Genomic DNA, 17,559 nt, shown 5'->3' on the forward strand with positions numbered 1-17,559 from the left:
ACATCAATTACAATCCTTTAATATTCTAAAAAGGGAATTACTCTTCAAAGAGAGTCTGTATCAAGAGAAAGACAAATTTTGTCTAGAGACTAAAATCGGTATCATACAGGACACCTGGACTACAACTTAAAGGTAAAAGCATTCCAATCTCTGGCAAAAATATGAACAAAGATACAGAAGCATTAGTTCAAATATTTCTGTCTTCGAACTGTCAAGCAATGTGCTAATACTGGGGGAGACAGTTATCAAAACAAGATAGACAAGGCTTCTGCCTTCATGGAGTTTACATTCAGGTAATGGAAAAATAAATGAACAATAACTAAACAAATAAGATGTGTACAAATTACAGTGTCTTGAAGAAAATAAGATGCACAAGAGAGTAATTAACAAAGTGCAACATTAAAAAGGATGGCCTCAATGAGAAAGTGAGATCTGGGTCAAGTTCCTAAGGGTTAGGTCGGCCAGCCTTGTGAAGAGCATCTCAACCAGGTAGGGCAAAAAGTGCAAAATAGGAAAAGATGTGGAAAGTTTAAAGAACAGTAAGAGGACTGTGTGGCTCCCATACAACAAATGAGAAGAAGAATGAGAAGCAGAAATATTATTCAGGGCCATGATTTTATTTCAAGAGAAATGGGAAGTCACAGGAAGATTTTAAGCAGAAAAATAACATGATTTCGGATCTTACAATGATCCCTACGGCTGCTCTGTGAAGAAGGACTTCTGAGGCGCAAGAAAAGAACAAGCCCCGTTAGGTAGCTACTACAGCAATTCATACAAGACATAATGCCTTGAAATAAAGAGGTGGCAGTGAAGACTAAGAGAGGTAGACCGGCTCAAGATAAATTCTGAAGGTACAAGAGAGAGTGTGGATGGATTGGATTTGAAAGAAAAGAAAAAGAATCCAGAGTGTTATCTTTAAGTTTCTGACATGATTACTGCCATTCACTGAGATGGGGAAGGGCCAGTAAAGACAGCAGAGTTCAGGGGTAGGAGAGAGGAAGAAAGTTGGGGGAGAGGAATAAATAGCTAGATTTCAGTCATATGGCTAATATTATGTTTGGGATTCCAACTAGATTTCCAAGTGGATATCAAGCTCAGAAAAATTGTGGGCTAAAAAAAAAAAAAAAGTGGTAGTCATCAGCATGAAAATACATGGTATTTTCAGGGAAGACCAAACAGCTGGCTTAACTGGGTCACAGAAACTGAAGGGTAGTGGCTAACAATGAGTGAAGATATCAGACAGAATCATATTACAAAGTGAGCCATGACTAATAATGGCAATAGCAGAAGCAACAGTGATAGTATGGTAGGGAGCAAGATTCCTTCCTGCATTTTAGATACCAAGCACTGTGCTAAAGACTTTATAGTATACATCTCATTTAATTCTCTCAACAACTCTATGAAAAAGACAGTATCACTATTCATACACCAAGCCTCAAGAAGATTGAGAAATTGCCAAAGAACACAGAGCACCTGAGTGAGTATTCTAACTTAGAATTTTAGAGGCTGATCTCTTAACCCTTCAATTATTGCCTCTCTACTGATTTTGTGTCTTCAAAGTTTTCCTTAAAAGAATGACATTTACATGTGAATCTTAGAAATAGAATTCCAGTCTCCATGTAAAAGGGATAAGAGGTGAGACCGGTAAACAGGTATTGTATTAGTCAATGCAACAGCACCTTGTTTTACTAAGCCAACAGTTACAAATTATTTTACCAGGCTGAATGAAGAGTATCCCTTTGTTCCAAAGGTCACAAATCATACCTCAAAATCCAAGTCTACATGCATATGCATGCTGTTTGTAACAAAAATAACCTGGTAAAAAGGTCCAGCTTATGTAGTATAAATTTACTACCCACTACCAAAATATTTCTCAAAACATATTTTATTAATGGTTGAATTCTTTTTTAAGTTCATAAAATGTATATTCTTGTAGAAGAAAAAAAACAAAATTAGTATTGACTCAAGACAACCATAGAAGGATGTGCCTTGGGGTGCCTGGGTAGTTCAGTGGTTCAGAGTCTGCCTTTGGTTCAGGTCCTGATCCCACGGAGCCTGCTTCTCCCTCTACCTAGGGCTCTGCCTCTGTGTGTCTCTTATGAATAAATAAAAATCTTAAAAAAAAAAATGATGTGCCTTCACTGATATTTATTAGAAGTCTGATCAACTAGTATCTGGGTTTTCACCCATGTTAACAATTCCTCTGGCTTTCAGCATTATCAGTTATTATCTGCTGTCATACACCAATGTTCCAATATTTGGTATTCTATCCACCTCACAAAGCTAATTTTTTTTAACTCATAAACTTGTGATTTCATTGATTACCAAGACAATTTCATATATTAAGTTCAGTAAATATCAATTGTCAGTAAGCATAATTAAAACCAGTAAATAACAAACATCTGTATAAAAATACATTATTTATTAAACATGTGCCAACACATATGCTATGCATGAGACTAATAAATGGGCTTATACTCCTTATTATAATAAACTAGACACAGGGTCCATTGATTATAGATTACACAGATAAAGCATACAGACAAAAACATTTAGTTCCATACAGCAGTAAAATGACATATAAAAACTTAAAGATTACCCACTAAAGAAAAGCTATTTTTAAAATATACCTATTCCAGATAGGCAATAAAAATATTTTTCTAATTTCAAATTTCGAATACTGTATGAATACAACTTCCTTTAGTAATTTAGATAATTACTAAAAGACATATTTCATTAAAGAGTAGGGAAAATACTTACATTTAACTCTAATTTTTTTTTTTTAACTCTAATTTTTTTTAACGTCTGGAAAGACTGTTGGAGGTTACAATCAATGATTGCAGAAAAAAAAAAAACCCTCATGCAGAACAGCCAAATAAACATTTCATGTATAATCTGAAATGAATTTAAAATGCTGGGATTTTTACATCCCCAAAATATATGAGCATTCACCTATATTTATACATTATATGAAGTCCTTTTGGTCATGACACTAAACATTCAGGTACTGGGCAGAGTACTTACGTAGTCTTCATAGAAAATAAGGGAATGTATAGAGAAACGGATATATGGAGGAAGGGATGAAGGGAGATCAGGCAATATGCATTTTTGTACATTTAAGCCTCAGGAGTGTGCTAGGAACTATCACACCCATTATTTCATTTAATGCTAACAATTCCATGGGGCAGGTAGTATAATTCCTTCCCATTTTATAGATGATGTCTCATAGCTTCATAAGTGGCAGAACTGGGATCTGAACCAAGATGTGATGACAAAGTCTTGCAAACACAGCAGGACGTGTCAAAGTGCTCTTTTGCAGGAGGCTATCTAACTAGAAGATTGATGTGATTTTCCAAATTTATACTTCTCTTATTACTTAAACATTAGAAGGCACTCACTTCTCAATTTACTAAGAATGTTCACAGGTTTTCTTTCTAATCTAGAAAAAAGCAATACTGATCATTCTCAAGCCACAAAGCAATATTTTCACTGCTCTATCACAAAAAAACAAACAAACAAAAATAACAAAAAAAAAACTTCAGCAATATTCTGTAGCATCCCTATATACCACGAACACTTCTTCAAAAAAAAAAAAAAAAGAGTATGGTCTGATTAAAACACAAAATATATGAAAGTGGAAACGCCCACAGAAAATTCAAGACCATCATTCATTGTATATTAGACTAAATTTCTCTTGCCAGACATATAAGCGGCAAAGGGAGGGGGGGAAGAAAAGGTGGCTTTTCAAAACCTGACTGACAAGCATGCTACTTCCCAAAAACAAGTTTGTTTATAGTTTCCTTTTCCTAAATCAGAGCACAACTCTATTGAAAGATTTAACTGAAATATTTCAAACTTCAAAATCATGTTCTAATAAAAAAAAACACTTCCATAATTATTTAACCACCCTCAGAATACACTGGTATTTCTCTCTTGGTAACCAATTAATGAGTGACATTGCTATTGCTTAAATAGTAATAAAACTAATATTAATCTATATTGTATTCTAAATGGAAAATACAAAGCTATAATGCAACTGCTTTGAAAAATAAAACATCACCATTCAAAACAACACAATATGTCCTTCAAAGATTAATTCCGGTTGCATTTACAAAAAACAATCTTCGACACACATACCCATTAAAGAAACATTGAAACTCTAAGAATTTGGAAGGAGATTATTCTCAAACTATAATTCAACACAGTGACATTAAAATTATTATTTCTGTGGCCCAATGAGCTATTTTCCTTCCACTGAACACCCTCCACCTCTCATTCCCTCAACATTATAAACTTTTGCTGGGAAGTAATTTGAGGAGTTAAATATAATTTTATCACGTTTGTTCCAATATGAATAAAACCACGGCTGTATATATAACAATACTGTGAATTAAATGAAATAGCAAATAATTATGTTTAGAAAAGTCATTATTACTTCACCATCACTGACTGCTTTAACAAATAAGTTTCTATTGGAAGCACTCTTCCAACAGAATTGTTAAAGACTGGGTCTGCAAAGTAAACCACTACCTTTAGCTCTTCACAGTGTTTTATTATAACACCATTATCACAACCGTTTACAATGCTAAGAAAAGTAATTCTAGAATCAATTAGTGAGTGCATCATCATACAGAACTAATTTAATATTTTGTAGGATACATGTGTTCCTTATGTTTGTTAAGAAGTCTAACTAAAACTGGCATCCACTTTAATGAAAACACTTTTGACTTTTTTTCCCCTAAAAGAGAAGTTGCCATTCACAGGAAAAATAAGAGTAAAGACTGAACATATACCAAACATATACCAGAAAAAAAAAAAAAAGAACCCCAAACAAAAACGTACATACAAAAGCCGTATTAGCCCAACACAGCTATTTCATCCTCACCTTGTAAATTCATATTAAAATAAGTGCCATTTTTGTTTTTAAAAAAAAAAATTTTTAAGCGATTTTGTTTACCTTTTGCACAGACTGTTCAAGTGCTGCCAAGGTAACAGATTTTAAAACTGACAACTGGAGTACTTGGCAGTTGCCAAAACAACACAGCTGGATTCTTAAAGGGAAAGTACTCTTGTGTAATGTACACCTAATTACGGCTTTGGAGAACCTTCTCTTCACATAGTAATAGATGATAGGAGACATAGGGGGAACATGTTGCGCTAAACAAAAACAAAAAACAAAAAAACGTGAAAAATTTTAGACATCTGTTTTAAAATACTTATACCATGAGTAATACATCGCACACAGCCGGCCTTCCTAATAGCGAATTGCAATACCAATCTTGTAAACTAAAATGCAGGTCAACCCTATGCTGCACTTCTTTAATCTACCCACCGTTTCCCTACTGGACCATGACAGGGGACTCTCTTCGTATGCCAGGAATCACACTTCAGGTCTGAAGAACATTTTTACAGTTATACTTTCACGGGGGTGGGGGCGCGGGGGGGAGGCTGTTTTCCTAATTCAGAGATGCTCACCGCTTCCAAACTTGTTTGCACTATGTCATCTACGAATTTAATCCTCACCGCTCCAAGACAGAGAATATAGAGCTAAAAGGCAAAGTTTGTAGCACGTAAAACCTTCCCCGCGAGCTGGGCTCACTGGGACGTGAGGGCTGCCAGCTGTTCCCTCCGCAGGCCCTCCTTGCCCGCGACGGCGCCCTGCACCGGAGGCCGTCCGCGTCCCGCAGGTGCCCCAGCCCGGGCCGCCTCCCTGCCTGCCCCAGATACCCACCCGGCCACTGACATTTCCACACACGCGCCAAGAGTTCGGACCTAAATGTTCCGCCCGCTTCGACCAACCTTCTCCCAAAGCAGAAGTGGGGGAACTTCTTCAAGTCCAGCCACAGCGCAGAGGAGAGCGCCCCCGGCACGAGGAGCCGATCCCTTTGGGGGGACCCGGGCGCGGAGAGCAGGACGGAGGACAGGGCCTTCGGGCGTTCCGCCCGAGAGGGGCTCCGGGCCCCCAGGGAACTCCCTCAACTTTCAAGGAGGCGTCGTCCACCACCGCCCCCCAGCCCCGAAGGCGGTGCGCGCACGGGAAGGCTCCTCGCGCCGAGCCCGCGCCGCCGAGCCCCCCTCCGCCGGCCCGCGACCCCGGTCGGACCCCGGGCCCGCCCTCCAGGCACCCCGCCCCCACCTCCGCGGGCGCCTCGCCCCTCCGCGCCCACCACCCCCCCCCCCGCCGCCGCCGCCGCGCGCCCGGGACCCCCACCCCGGCCAGCCGGACGCCGCCCTGCCCCGCCGTCCCCCGAGCCCCGCGGGCGCCCCTCCTCGGCTGCGCCGCCCCCCCCGCCCCAGCGCCCCCCAGCCCCTACCCGGCCCCTCGCCGAGACACCGCCCCCTCTGACACCGCCGACCCCGCGGACGGAGCCCCGCCGACGAGGCCCTCACCGTGTGTCCGGCGCAGCTGGCGAGCGCGCACACGCCGCAGCCCGGGCCAGCCACCAGCGCTCAGCGCCGCCCGGAGCCGCCTCCTTCAGCCCGGGACTCGCCGGGACATCCGCGCACGGATCCCCACACCGGGGCTATTTTTAGGAGACAGGCCCCGGCCAGACCGGAACTCGTTCCTGCCGCCGCGCATGCGCACTAGGCCGCGGGCCTCGGTGTCCCTCCGCCAGCCTCGCCTCTCCCTCCCTTCCCCTCGGCTCCCTCTCTGTTTTCCCCCTCGAGGCTTCTCTTCGAGAGCTGACTTATCCTCTCGGTGGGTCCTAGAGCACTTGGGATGGGAAAGACGAGGGTGCGGGCAAAGAGTCACAGTGGACGCGAGCCCTGCTCCGCAAGGACGCGAGGGGCGGACTATGTTTTTCCGGGTGGGTGAGGAGACGGATCACCCGGCACAGGAAGGAGATGACGGCGGTTTGGCGCCGGGGCTGCAGGCTGGAGCTCGCTTCCCTCTGAAGGACCGTGTTCTCCTGGAAGGGATACTGGTCACTTGATGAGGGCCCCGGCGCCTCCCAGGGCGGGGCGGCCCGCCGGCGTCGCGCCCCGCAGCCCCCGCCCTCCCCCGCTGCCTCCCGGACCAGCCCGCGGGGGCCGGGGCCGGGGCCGCGAGCCGCTTTAGTGACGCGGCGCGTGGCCAATCGCCGCGCGAGGCCGCCGGCCCCAGCCAACCGGGGACCCGGAGGGGCGGAGCCCCCGGGGGCGGGGCCGGGGCGCCGGGGCGCGAGTTCCACAGACGCCCGGAGCGCGGTGCCAGGCGCGGTCGTTCGGGCCGGCCCAGACACCTCCCGCCGAGCTCCCGGGGCCGCGGCCAGCCTCGCTCTCCCGCCGCCCCCGCCCCCGCCGTCCGGACACACCGGCCCCCCGCAGACCTCTGCTCGCCACGCACGCGCCCACGCCCTCATTGTGGTCAGGGCCGCACCTGTGCTCGCGTCGGGGCGGCCGCCGGTCACCCTCGCTGAACAGGCTCAATGCGGCTGCTGGGACCCGGGCCCGGGGTGGGCAGCCCCCTTCAGCCCGGCGAGCCAAGCGCCCCCACGTCCCGGGAGAGACCCAACCTCCTCATCCGCAAGAGCGAATTACTAACAGGCGTGGCTGGAGTGTGCCGGGAGCGCCGAACTATGTGGCGAACGCTTTGCCTATGATAGCTCCTGTATTCCTGACAACACCCCCGTGAAGTAGGTTCATTCGGTTTCTGTTCCCATTTTACAGAAGAGGAAAGGGAAGCTGAGCGCTACAGTGACCCTTTGAGGTCACAGTTTAAGGGGAGAGCACTGAGCACTCCCAACCACACTCTGCACACCGACTTTTCTGAGAGGAGTGCAAGGGACGTGTGCTAGGGACCGCCCTTCTGTTTTGCGGGGTCATTGGTTTTGTCGACAAAGGTCATTGAGAGGTGAGCCATCGTCGGCCCTTGCACTCTGAAGCCTGCTAACCTCTACAAGAGTTTCTACAGCCCCATGTGCACCCAGAGGTGCCTCTGCAATGAACACAAACCCAAATGGTTATTTTCATTGGAAGATGAGAACTTCGGTACTGCAGCACTTTGAAACATAGTGATCCGGGTGGGTGAGCAGATGCACAGAGGCTGGGCAGAGGAACTGGGAAGTTACAAAGGAAGCTGCAGGCTCCCAGGCTTCCTCTCTCAAGGACGGGGCAAGGTACTGGGGAGAACCCAACACAAAAGCAGCACACAAACACCAGACCCTGGGAAATAAACCTGGAGCTCTCCTCAGAGCCCCGCGGTATCAGTTTTCAGAAGAGCCAACAGCAAGGACTATAGGCAAGTTTTGAAAACAGATTAAAATTTGGTGTAAATCAGCAAATCATGTGGAAATGCATTTTTTTTTTTAACCTGCCAGAAGTGCACAAGCAACTGCATTTGACTTCTCTGCTCCAGGAAAAGACTTTGATACTTTTCCTTCAAAGCCTAGGGTCTGACGTGGAGGGGACAGTGAGCAACAGCTCCCTCAATCCCCCACCCACCCCCACCCCTCCCGCCCTTCACCCTGGAAGGAGAAGAGGGGCAATGAGAACACACTGTTCAAAAGAGATTTTCACCCTCTCATTGCTCCATCCCATCTCCCACTCCTCCAGAAGCTGACCCTCCTGGGACACAGAAGACTAGCTCAGACTGCTCACTCCCAGCTCATCCAAATGCTATTTATTGGTCACTCCAGAAAATAAGACAGTGAACTTGGTTGTGACTCCAGCCAAAGTAGAAATGAAAAAAATGATGGCATCACCTAAGAGAATTCCTCTCTCCCCACCACCTCCTACATGTCAAAGGATTTGTTTAAGAATTTCAGGGAATGGTAAGAAAGGAAGGAAAGTAGGAAAAGAAAATGGAAGAAAGTTTAAAAATTGCATGGGATCCCTGGGTGGCGCAGCGGTTTGGCGCCTGCCTTTGGCCCAGGGCGCGATCCTGGAGACCCGGGATCGAATCCCACATCAGGCTCCCGGTGCATGGAGCCTGCTTCTCCCTCCGCCTGTGTCTCTGCCTCTCTCTCTCTCTGTGACTATCATAAATAAATAAAAAATTAAAAAAAAAAAATTGCAGACCACAGCTATTGTAAGATACATTAGCAAAACATAATCACTATTGTTTCTAATTAGAATAGCCAATTTTAGGAAATCATCGCAGCTTCTATTCAGGTCTCAGAAGCATGTATCTGAAGTTCGGTATCTCCAGCAACTTCTAGCACTCAGCGTGGCATAGACCATGTGCAGAAAACACTTGTATGTGTCATTGGCTTGGAGGGGACTTCTGAGGAGCAGTGTCTGTCACTCCTCCAACTCTTTCTGGCCCCCTTAAGACACTCAGGTATCCAGGTATGTCTAAACTTAAAGGACTCAGCATTGTGGTAGGCACTGTGATATGGAAGTGAGGAAGAACAGCCCTTCCTTCAAAGGGGCTGGCAGGCCACCTTGAAACACAAGCCAGTCTGCTAACCACCAAGAGAGGCTTTCAAGGACACTAGAAGAGCACAGATGATGAGTATCTAAGAAGGGAAGAGAATTATATTTGGAGGGCTTCTTAGAGGAGGCAGTCCCACAGTGAAACTACAAAGTGTCCAGAAGGATGAAGAAGGGGCCCCCTCATTGTGTTTTTATCTGAAGAATAAAGCCCAAACTCCTTTGGAGGCAGGGATCCCTGACCACCTGGCCAGCATTGCCTTCGTCTCTTCCTGCCAGACACCTCACCATCCCCATTCAGAAATCTAAGAAGTTTCTCTGCACATGCCAGGCCGTTTCTTCCTGTGTGCACAGTAAACTCCCTTTATACCCATCAAGTCTCCTCTTGGGCATCATTTTCTCTAAGAGCATTTCTGTAGTATAACGCTGAGTTGAAGTACTTTATGTCTATCTCCTCCCCCTTTGGAGAATGAGTTCCTTGAAGACAAGAACTGTGGTTCATTCCTTGTTGATCCAAAATGTCTAGCACAGTGCCTGGCACATAACAGACAATGAAATAAAGGTTCCTTAAATATTTATCAGCAGCAGCCTTAAGGCAAAAGGCCTAAAGCTTTTTTTTTTTTTTTTTTTTTGCAGAGCCCCTTGAGTGTGGCCCAAGAGAGAAACCACAGCTAGTATAGTGCACCTGGAGTCTGGATTAAGTGCTCGGGAATGGTAGGAAATAAGGCTGGAAGGGTGAGATAGTGCAGAGCCTTAGTAAATCCAGCTAGACCATTTGGGAAATACAAATTTCAAATGGTGAAATAATTTAATCTATTTGACATTTTAGAAGGATCACTTACGGCAATAGTTGGGAGTAGGTGAGAGAGAGCAGGATTGGAGGCAGGACGATCAGTCAGCCACTGCTGTCAGAGCACCCATACACACACTTCCCAACTCCAGAGAGCTCCACAGACCATCCCACACATGCTGATGATACCTTCCTGTGTGACTCCATTGAGGGCACGCTTCGGCCGTATGAGAGGGCTGGGGTCAGCTTCCTCATGCCTCAGGAAGACAGTTCTTGAAGCATGTTCCCCAAAGTCTCTCAAGGGTGGGGTTGAAGGAGGTCACAGTGGACCAGGCCCCCAGTTGTCCTCTGTGGTGACCCACTCAGCCATGTTTCATTGTCTCTCCTCGTTTCCTCTCTCCCACATCCCCACTCCCTCAGAGACCTTGCCAGAATCACCTCCCAAATAAACAACCCACACCAAAATCCTTGTTTTGGGATCTGCTTTTTCATGAGACTCACTCAAGGCAGATGGTCACTAAGGTAAGGAAGAAAGAGGACCTACATGAAGACAGTTGCCTGACCTTAAGGAGAGAGCAGGAGCAAAACAAAGGGATAGCTGGAAGGTAGAACTGACCTTGCTTTCACTGAATGTGGGGTTAGGGAAGATAGGGGAGTCTCTGTTTGCCTCCCAGATTTTTTGGTGTGGGCTCCCAGGTGCATAATGGCAACATCATTTAAGTGGGGAACACTGCTGGAGGAAGTTGAGATTGAGAGGGGTGAACATAAGGAGGAGGAGGAGTTCCATTCTGTTCATGCTGAAATTGAGGTGCCCACAGGACAAAAATGTCCTTGTTCTTGTGGGGTTGGAGAAAGATACGATTAGATGAGACTGAACAATGTAGGGAGGGCTTTCTAGAGGAGGAGAAATTTAAGCAGAATTTTGAAGTTGAAGTATATGGGCTGGAAAAAAAGAGAAATAGCTTATGGAGTGGAAGAAGGATGAGAGGGACAACAGTAAAAAAGAATGGGTTAATAGAAAAAAGTAAGTTTATCTCAACTAGGGAAACCTCGAAGGGTTTTTAATTTGTGAACTGCTAGAAGACAGGGGCCATGGCATGTTCAATCTTGTGTCCCTGATGCTTAAACAAAGTTAATATTTATTAAATATGGTGTGAACCAGGCAAAGTGTCCCAATAAATACTTTTCATGAAGTCTCGATCTTGCATGAGTATACATGAAAGGATGTTCAACATCACTAATCATTCGGGAAATGCAAATCAAAATCCTAAGGAGATATCACCTTGCATTTGTCTGAATGGCTAGAATCAAAAAGACGAGAAATAATAAGTGTTGGTGACAACATGGAGAAAAATGAACCCTTGTGCACTGTTGGTGGAATGCACATTGGCATAGCCACTGTGGAGAATAATATAGAGTTTCTTCCAAAAATTAAAAATAAAAATCTCATATGATCCAGTAATTCCACTGCTGGATATTTACCTAAAGAAAATGAAGGCACCAATTTGAAAAGATATATGTACCCCCGTGTTTATTGCACTGTTATTTTCAATAGCCAGTATATGGAAGCAACCCAGTGTCTATTGATCGATGAATGGAGAAAGAAGTGGCACATATACAATGGAATATTACTCAGCCATAAAAAGGAATGAGATCTTACCATTTGTAACAATAAGGGTGGACCTAGAAGGTATTATGCAAACTGAAATAAGCCAAAGACATATACCATGTGATTTCACTTATATGTGGTATCTGAAAAACAAAACGAATAAATAAACAAACAAGCAGAGAATATAGAGAACAAACTGTTGGTTGCCAGAGGGGAGGGAGGTAGGGGGATGGGCAAAATGAGTGAAGAGGAATAGGAGGTACAAGCTTCCAGTTATGGATAAATAAGTCCCAGGGATGAAAGGTACAGCATAGGCAATATGACCAATAATAGTGTTGTATGGTGACAGATTATAGAGATGCTGAATCACTATGTTGTATACCTGAAAGAAATGTAATATTCTGTGTCAACTATACTTAAATTTTTTAAAAGGTGTAAAAACAAAATGGAAAGTTTTAAATGTGTTACCCCAAATTAGTGAATTCTCCAAATGTAATTGTGTCCTTTTTAGAAATACCACATATAAAAACTACATCTTACTTGTAAAGTGACTTACTTTACTTGTATATTTTACTTGTAAATCTGACATAAGATCTAAGGACTTGTAAATATTTCAGAAAATCAAAATTCCACATTTTGAGTTAAATCTAAAGACAAAAATATAATCCACTTTGGACTGTATACATCACTATGTATCCACTTTGGACTGTATACATCATTAATGTATGTGTGCGAAGACAGAGACCTCTCATGCTTTCTTTCTCTATTGCAAGTTCCATGATAAATGCTCAGATCCAAATGCCATTTTCCAGGAGTGCCTGAGGGGGATCAGTCAGTTAACCATCTACCTTGGGCTCTCAGGTCATGACCTCAGGATCCTGAGATAAAGCTCCTCGTTGAGCTCCCTGCTCAGTGGGGAATCTGCTTTTCCTTCTTCCTCTAACCACCCTCCTACCCCATTCATGCTTGCTCACACTCTGTCTCTCTCAAGTAAATAAAAATCTTTTCTTTTTTTTTTTTAGTAAATAAAAATCTTTAAAATAAATAAATAAATGCCATTTTCCAGTAAAAGGAACCAGAGCTCCTTGGAGAGATGGTTGATTCCAGAACTGGGAAAGGAAAACAAACTAGATAAACCTATGGTGCCAGAAAGCAGGGGATTGCTTAAAAAAAAAATGGTGGGGGCATGTCAAAGAGACACAGGAGCTCACCTGAAAGAACTGTCAATGGCAAAAGTTGAACCAATTTAAGCAACTAATAGCCCTAGCATTGGATTATAACCTATGGAATAAGATAAATATCCATGAGACCATGCTGATATAAATAATTGATTGAATAAATACATGGGAAAGAAAGTATAGATCTTGCTTATTGGAGAATTCTTTCCAAAATAAAAAAAAAATGCAGAAGGAATGAGAGCAATACAGAAACCTCCTTCAGGCAAACACCACAGTTAACCTGTTGCAAGCAAGAACTATCAATAGATGCAAACATTAGTGGGTAAAAGGATGATGAGAGAAAGGACATCCACATAGCTTCAAAGTAGCTCCCTACAAGACATTTATTGATTTCAAACAGAAAAATAGTGACTTCTCAATAGAAACCCAGCAGACACCACCTTAACCAAGTTAACGAGTAACAAAGTATATGGACTTCATGTACCCCATGATATGGTGCAATGAGAGGGGCACATCCCTTCTTTGGTGTTCCTGCCAAAAGGTTATAACCTGAATCTAATCATGAAAGAACATCAACCAAGCACAAATTGAGGGACATTCTATAAAATAACTGACAGCTATATGCAGAGTGGGATTCAGGATCAGATCCTGGTGTAGAAAAGAGACCTTAGAGAGACATCTAGCAAAATTCGAATAAAGCCTATAGTTTAGTTAATAGTGTTACATCATGTTAATTTCCTGGTTTTGAAAATTGCTCTATCCTCATGTAAGATAACCCTGGAGGAAGATGGGTGAATGCTCTGTATGATGTTTGCAACTTTTTGGTAAGTCAAAAACTATTTTAAGATAAAAAAATTTTTAGGAGATAGAATATTTTAGTATCCTATAATTTACTCAACTCTTCAATAACCATATAAGGAATTCATATAACTTGTAGAAAGCATTTTTACAATATCTCACAATAGTAGGCTCAACTTCAAATTGGTCAATATTAAAACTATTGGTAAAATGTTTATAAGTATGTATGTTTTGAGATGATCATTGTTCTGAATTGAGTTAAAAACACAGAAAATAAAATGTTTCTAGTTACTACACAAAACAATAGTCCATGGCTGCCATGTGGCTGTTCCTAAATATCAAAGTGTAAAACACACACACACACACACACACACACACACACACACACACATGTTTAACTTCTAACATTGCCTATTACATCTTTTTCAGTCCTTAAAAATGTTGTTTTCACTTTTCTTATTTGAATATCATGTAGGCTTTTATTCTTGACTGCCTGATGATGAAAAGGATGAATTCAGGTTCTCAAAGAAGGGGATAAAAGAACTTTTCCTTTGCTCAATTTGTAGTCTATGTGTCAAAGTCTACATAAAGATTAAATAAACTTTAAAAATGTAAGAAATTGAATCTTTGACAGCTGGATGTTTTATGCAATTGAACTTCAAATAAGTCTTTCAATTTCTATTATATGTTGTCATTTGTTATATTGTATTTTTTTCTTCAGCACAGAGTTTATTCAGACTTTGTGATTCTCTCTACAACCAACAATGCATTCATATGTCAATTATAATAATTCCATACCTTGAGTTTATTCTGTTCACTTTCTATATTCCATCCAAAGAGGAGGTACATTTCACTACCCTCCCCAGTATCCCATTCACATCTACCCCATGAATATGTGATCATGATCTCTCTCTATTGTCTGCTCTGCTTGTGTAGTTTTGTCATAGATGTTTCTTCTAAAGGCTGGAACCATCCTAGTTCCCCCTAATAATTTCTTTCAATACACATCCCAAGTATTACTAGGCTACACCATGTCTAATAGGATGTCCATTTAGACCTGTTCTAGGCCTGTATGTCCCTCAAGATCTCATAAAAAAGTCAGTTCTCTCTGTGGTGGTCACATTATACAAATCATTCCCAAATAGCAATTTTAAATCTAACAAGGATTTTTACCTGTCAGAATTTTAGAAGACTGAGACAAATCTGGGAGTCAATGAAAAGATAAGACCATGCATTTTAGAGTTAAAATGTCCTTTTTAAAATTACACCTTTGCCATTTCCCAGGCATGTAACTTTGGGTAAGTTTCTCAACCCCTCCAAACTCTGATTTCTGTGCATATAGGATGATAACAATCCTTACTAAAGGTTATATTGAGGATTGATTAATCTACATAAAGCACCCACATAAGCACTTACATGTATGCATATCAGTAGTAGCTAAACATGTGGTTTTTCATTGATGCATTCCACAAATTTTCCTGAGCTCTGACTATGAGCCAGGCACAGAAAAGCTCCATGTTCTTATGAAGTTTCTAGTCATATAGACAGACAATACAAAAGTACATAAACAAGAAAGTGTCAGATGAGGTAAGGACCATGACAAAAATAACACAAGACCATGAGCTAGAGTAAAGGAGTGGATACCAGAGCTGGGGGTTCAGGGAAGGCTTCTGAGGCAGTGACACTTTAGCTGGGTGACAAAGGAGCTGAGTGAATGAAGAACTGGGGAAGTGTCTCAGGCAGAGAGAAGAGTAAAATCCCCGAGATGGGACTGAGCTTATTTTGTCGGAAGAACAGAAAGAGGGCACAAATTGTTTCCTTCCTATTCAAAAGGCATAGGTGAGGCAACTGTCAGAATGTTAGCACTTTTCAGCTGCAAATGACAGAGACTCAAGTCAAATCAACTTAAGCCAAAAATTAAAAGAGGGAGAATTTGTTGGCTTGTTTGACAGATTTAGGAGTATTTCCAATTCCAACATTGCTGGAATGGAAGCTAAATATTATATATTCATATTCTCTCTCTCTCTCCCCCCTCATTTACCCTTCTGTGCCCCTAAATGCATGCGTTGAAACCTAATCCCCAGTGTGATGATTTTAGGAGGTGGGTGGGGCCTTTGGGAAGTGATAAGGTATTGAGGGTGGGGCCTTCATGAATGAGATTAGCATCTCTCTTCATGAAAGAGGACTCCCTAGCTTCTTCAGCCATAGGAGGATACAGGGAATCCAGCAGCCTATAAACCAGGAAATGGGCTTTCCCCAGACACTGAATCTGTCTGGACATTAATCTTAAACTTTCCAGTCTCCTGAACTGTGAGAAATAAACTTCATTGTTTATAAGCCACCCAGTCTACGATATTTTGCTATGTCAGCCTGAAAGGACTAAGACAATTTCTCCTGAGAAAGAGCTTTCTTTAAATTTTATTAGCAAGATCCCAAAGGTAAGCCTGGCCTGGGTCCCATGTCTGGCTCTGATCCAGTCACTGTGGCCAGGGTGATAGAACGCTCTGATTGGTCACTTTCTGGTCACTAGCCACCCCCCCACACACACACACACACCACCCCACCCCCACTCCCGGCCCTGAGTCCTGGGAGGAGGTGCGAAAGGACTGGGAGTTAGGGATGTAGTTTCTCCAAAGTGGGATGCTATTATCAGAGGAAAGAGGCCTGCCTGCCAGACAGACAGAAAGAAAACAGACATCACAATGTCTGAGCAGGTGTTGATTGCGTGTAGTTAGACTATTTACTTGCAGGAATTTAGTCCCTCCCCTCAGCGCTAACCTTGGGCTCCTGAGGGCAAAGAGACACAAAAGGAAGATTGCCAATAAGAAACCCGGGTGGCTCAGCGGTTTAACACAGCTTTCAGCCCAGGGCCTGATCCTAGGGACCGGGGATCTAGTCGGGCTTCCTGCATGAAGCCTGCTTCCCCCTCTGCCTGTGTCTCTGCCTCTCTCTCTCTCTCTCTCTCTGTCTCTCATGAATGAATAAAGAAAAGAAACTGAACAGATTATATTGTAAAGCATGAAGTTCCATGTGCTACCTACCTCCCCGGGTCCTAACCACGAGTTCCCTGCTCTCACAGACATGTGCCCACTGCCCAGCTAGCTCCTTCATCAGCCAGACCAGCCACACCCAACCTGGTCCTGAACCTAATAGGTTTCATATCCCTGCCAGTCCACACAATTATTCAAAACACACAAATCACATTCTCCTGTAAGAACCAGGGGGCATCTCACCCTTCTGTTACTACAAAACTTCATTCCCACAGCTCTTCATGCTCCCCTGTGCAGCCCCCGTGTGGCCCTGCACGGGGTAGATAGAGCCCTGCCATTCGCATAGCTGTGTTAATGGAGCCCTCACCAGACTCTGATAAACCCCCAGAGCTCCCTGCTGGTGGTTCTGCAGGCCTCCGTGCAAACTGGCAAAGCTTCACCACACCACTGGCTCCCAATTTCTCTCGGACGAACTTCTTTAATATGACGTCTGGCGCCAACCCCATGGCATCTTATACATTATTGCCTTGGCGGGATTATAGCTGAGGACCTAACACATAGTAGGCTTGGATAAATGTTCCCTGAGTAAAAGAATGGATCTTTGTCTTTAATCAGGCAGCAGCAAAGTGTGGAACATTTTGGTCTGATGTAACTGCTTGAAAACTTGGTTTAAGTTAGAGCCAAAGTGACCAACCCAGAAAATCTGAGAATGGAAAATCTATTTTATCCTGGGCTTTACAGAGAAAGGAAATACTGGAGGTCAGAAGCCATGGTTTTCAATGTTCATATTAGAGAAGTATCAAAATGGCCTTTTTAAAAAATATATAATGAGGCTTCATT

At 43.4% G+C, this 17,559-nt stretch overlaps 1 protein-coding gene across 2 annotated transcripts in view; it reads right to left on the minus strand.

Moving 5' to 3' along the window:
- Positions 1 to 6,531, minus strand: part of MEF2A (myocyte enhancer factor 2A) — a 165,365-nt gene extending 158,834 nt beyond the window's left edge. Inside the window, exons 1-2 of one of the 2 annotated variants that reach the window (XM_041753227.1) lie at positions 6,391 to 6,531; positions 4,958 to 5,157 (exon numbers count right to left, since the gene is read on the minus strand). The gene's annotated coding sequence lies outside the window, so the exon portion shown is untranslated. The remainder of the gene's footprint in view (positions 1 to 4,957; positions 5,158 to 6,390) is intronic. The other variant, XM_041753226.1, reaches the window with a different exon arrangement.
- Between the last annotated feature and the right edge of the window lie 11,028 nt (positions 6,532 to 17,559).

This window comes from Vulpes lagopus, chromosome 4 (assembly GCF_018345385.1).
Source record: "Vulpes lagopus strain Blue_001 chromosome 4, ASM1834538v1, whole genome shotgun sequence".
Taxonomy (NCBI): Eukaryota; Metazoa; Chordata; class Mammalia; order Carnivora; family Canidae; genus Vulpes; species Vulpes lagopus.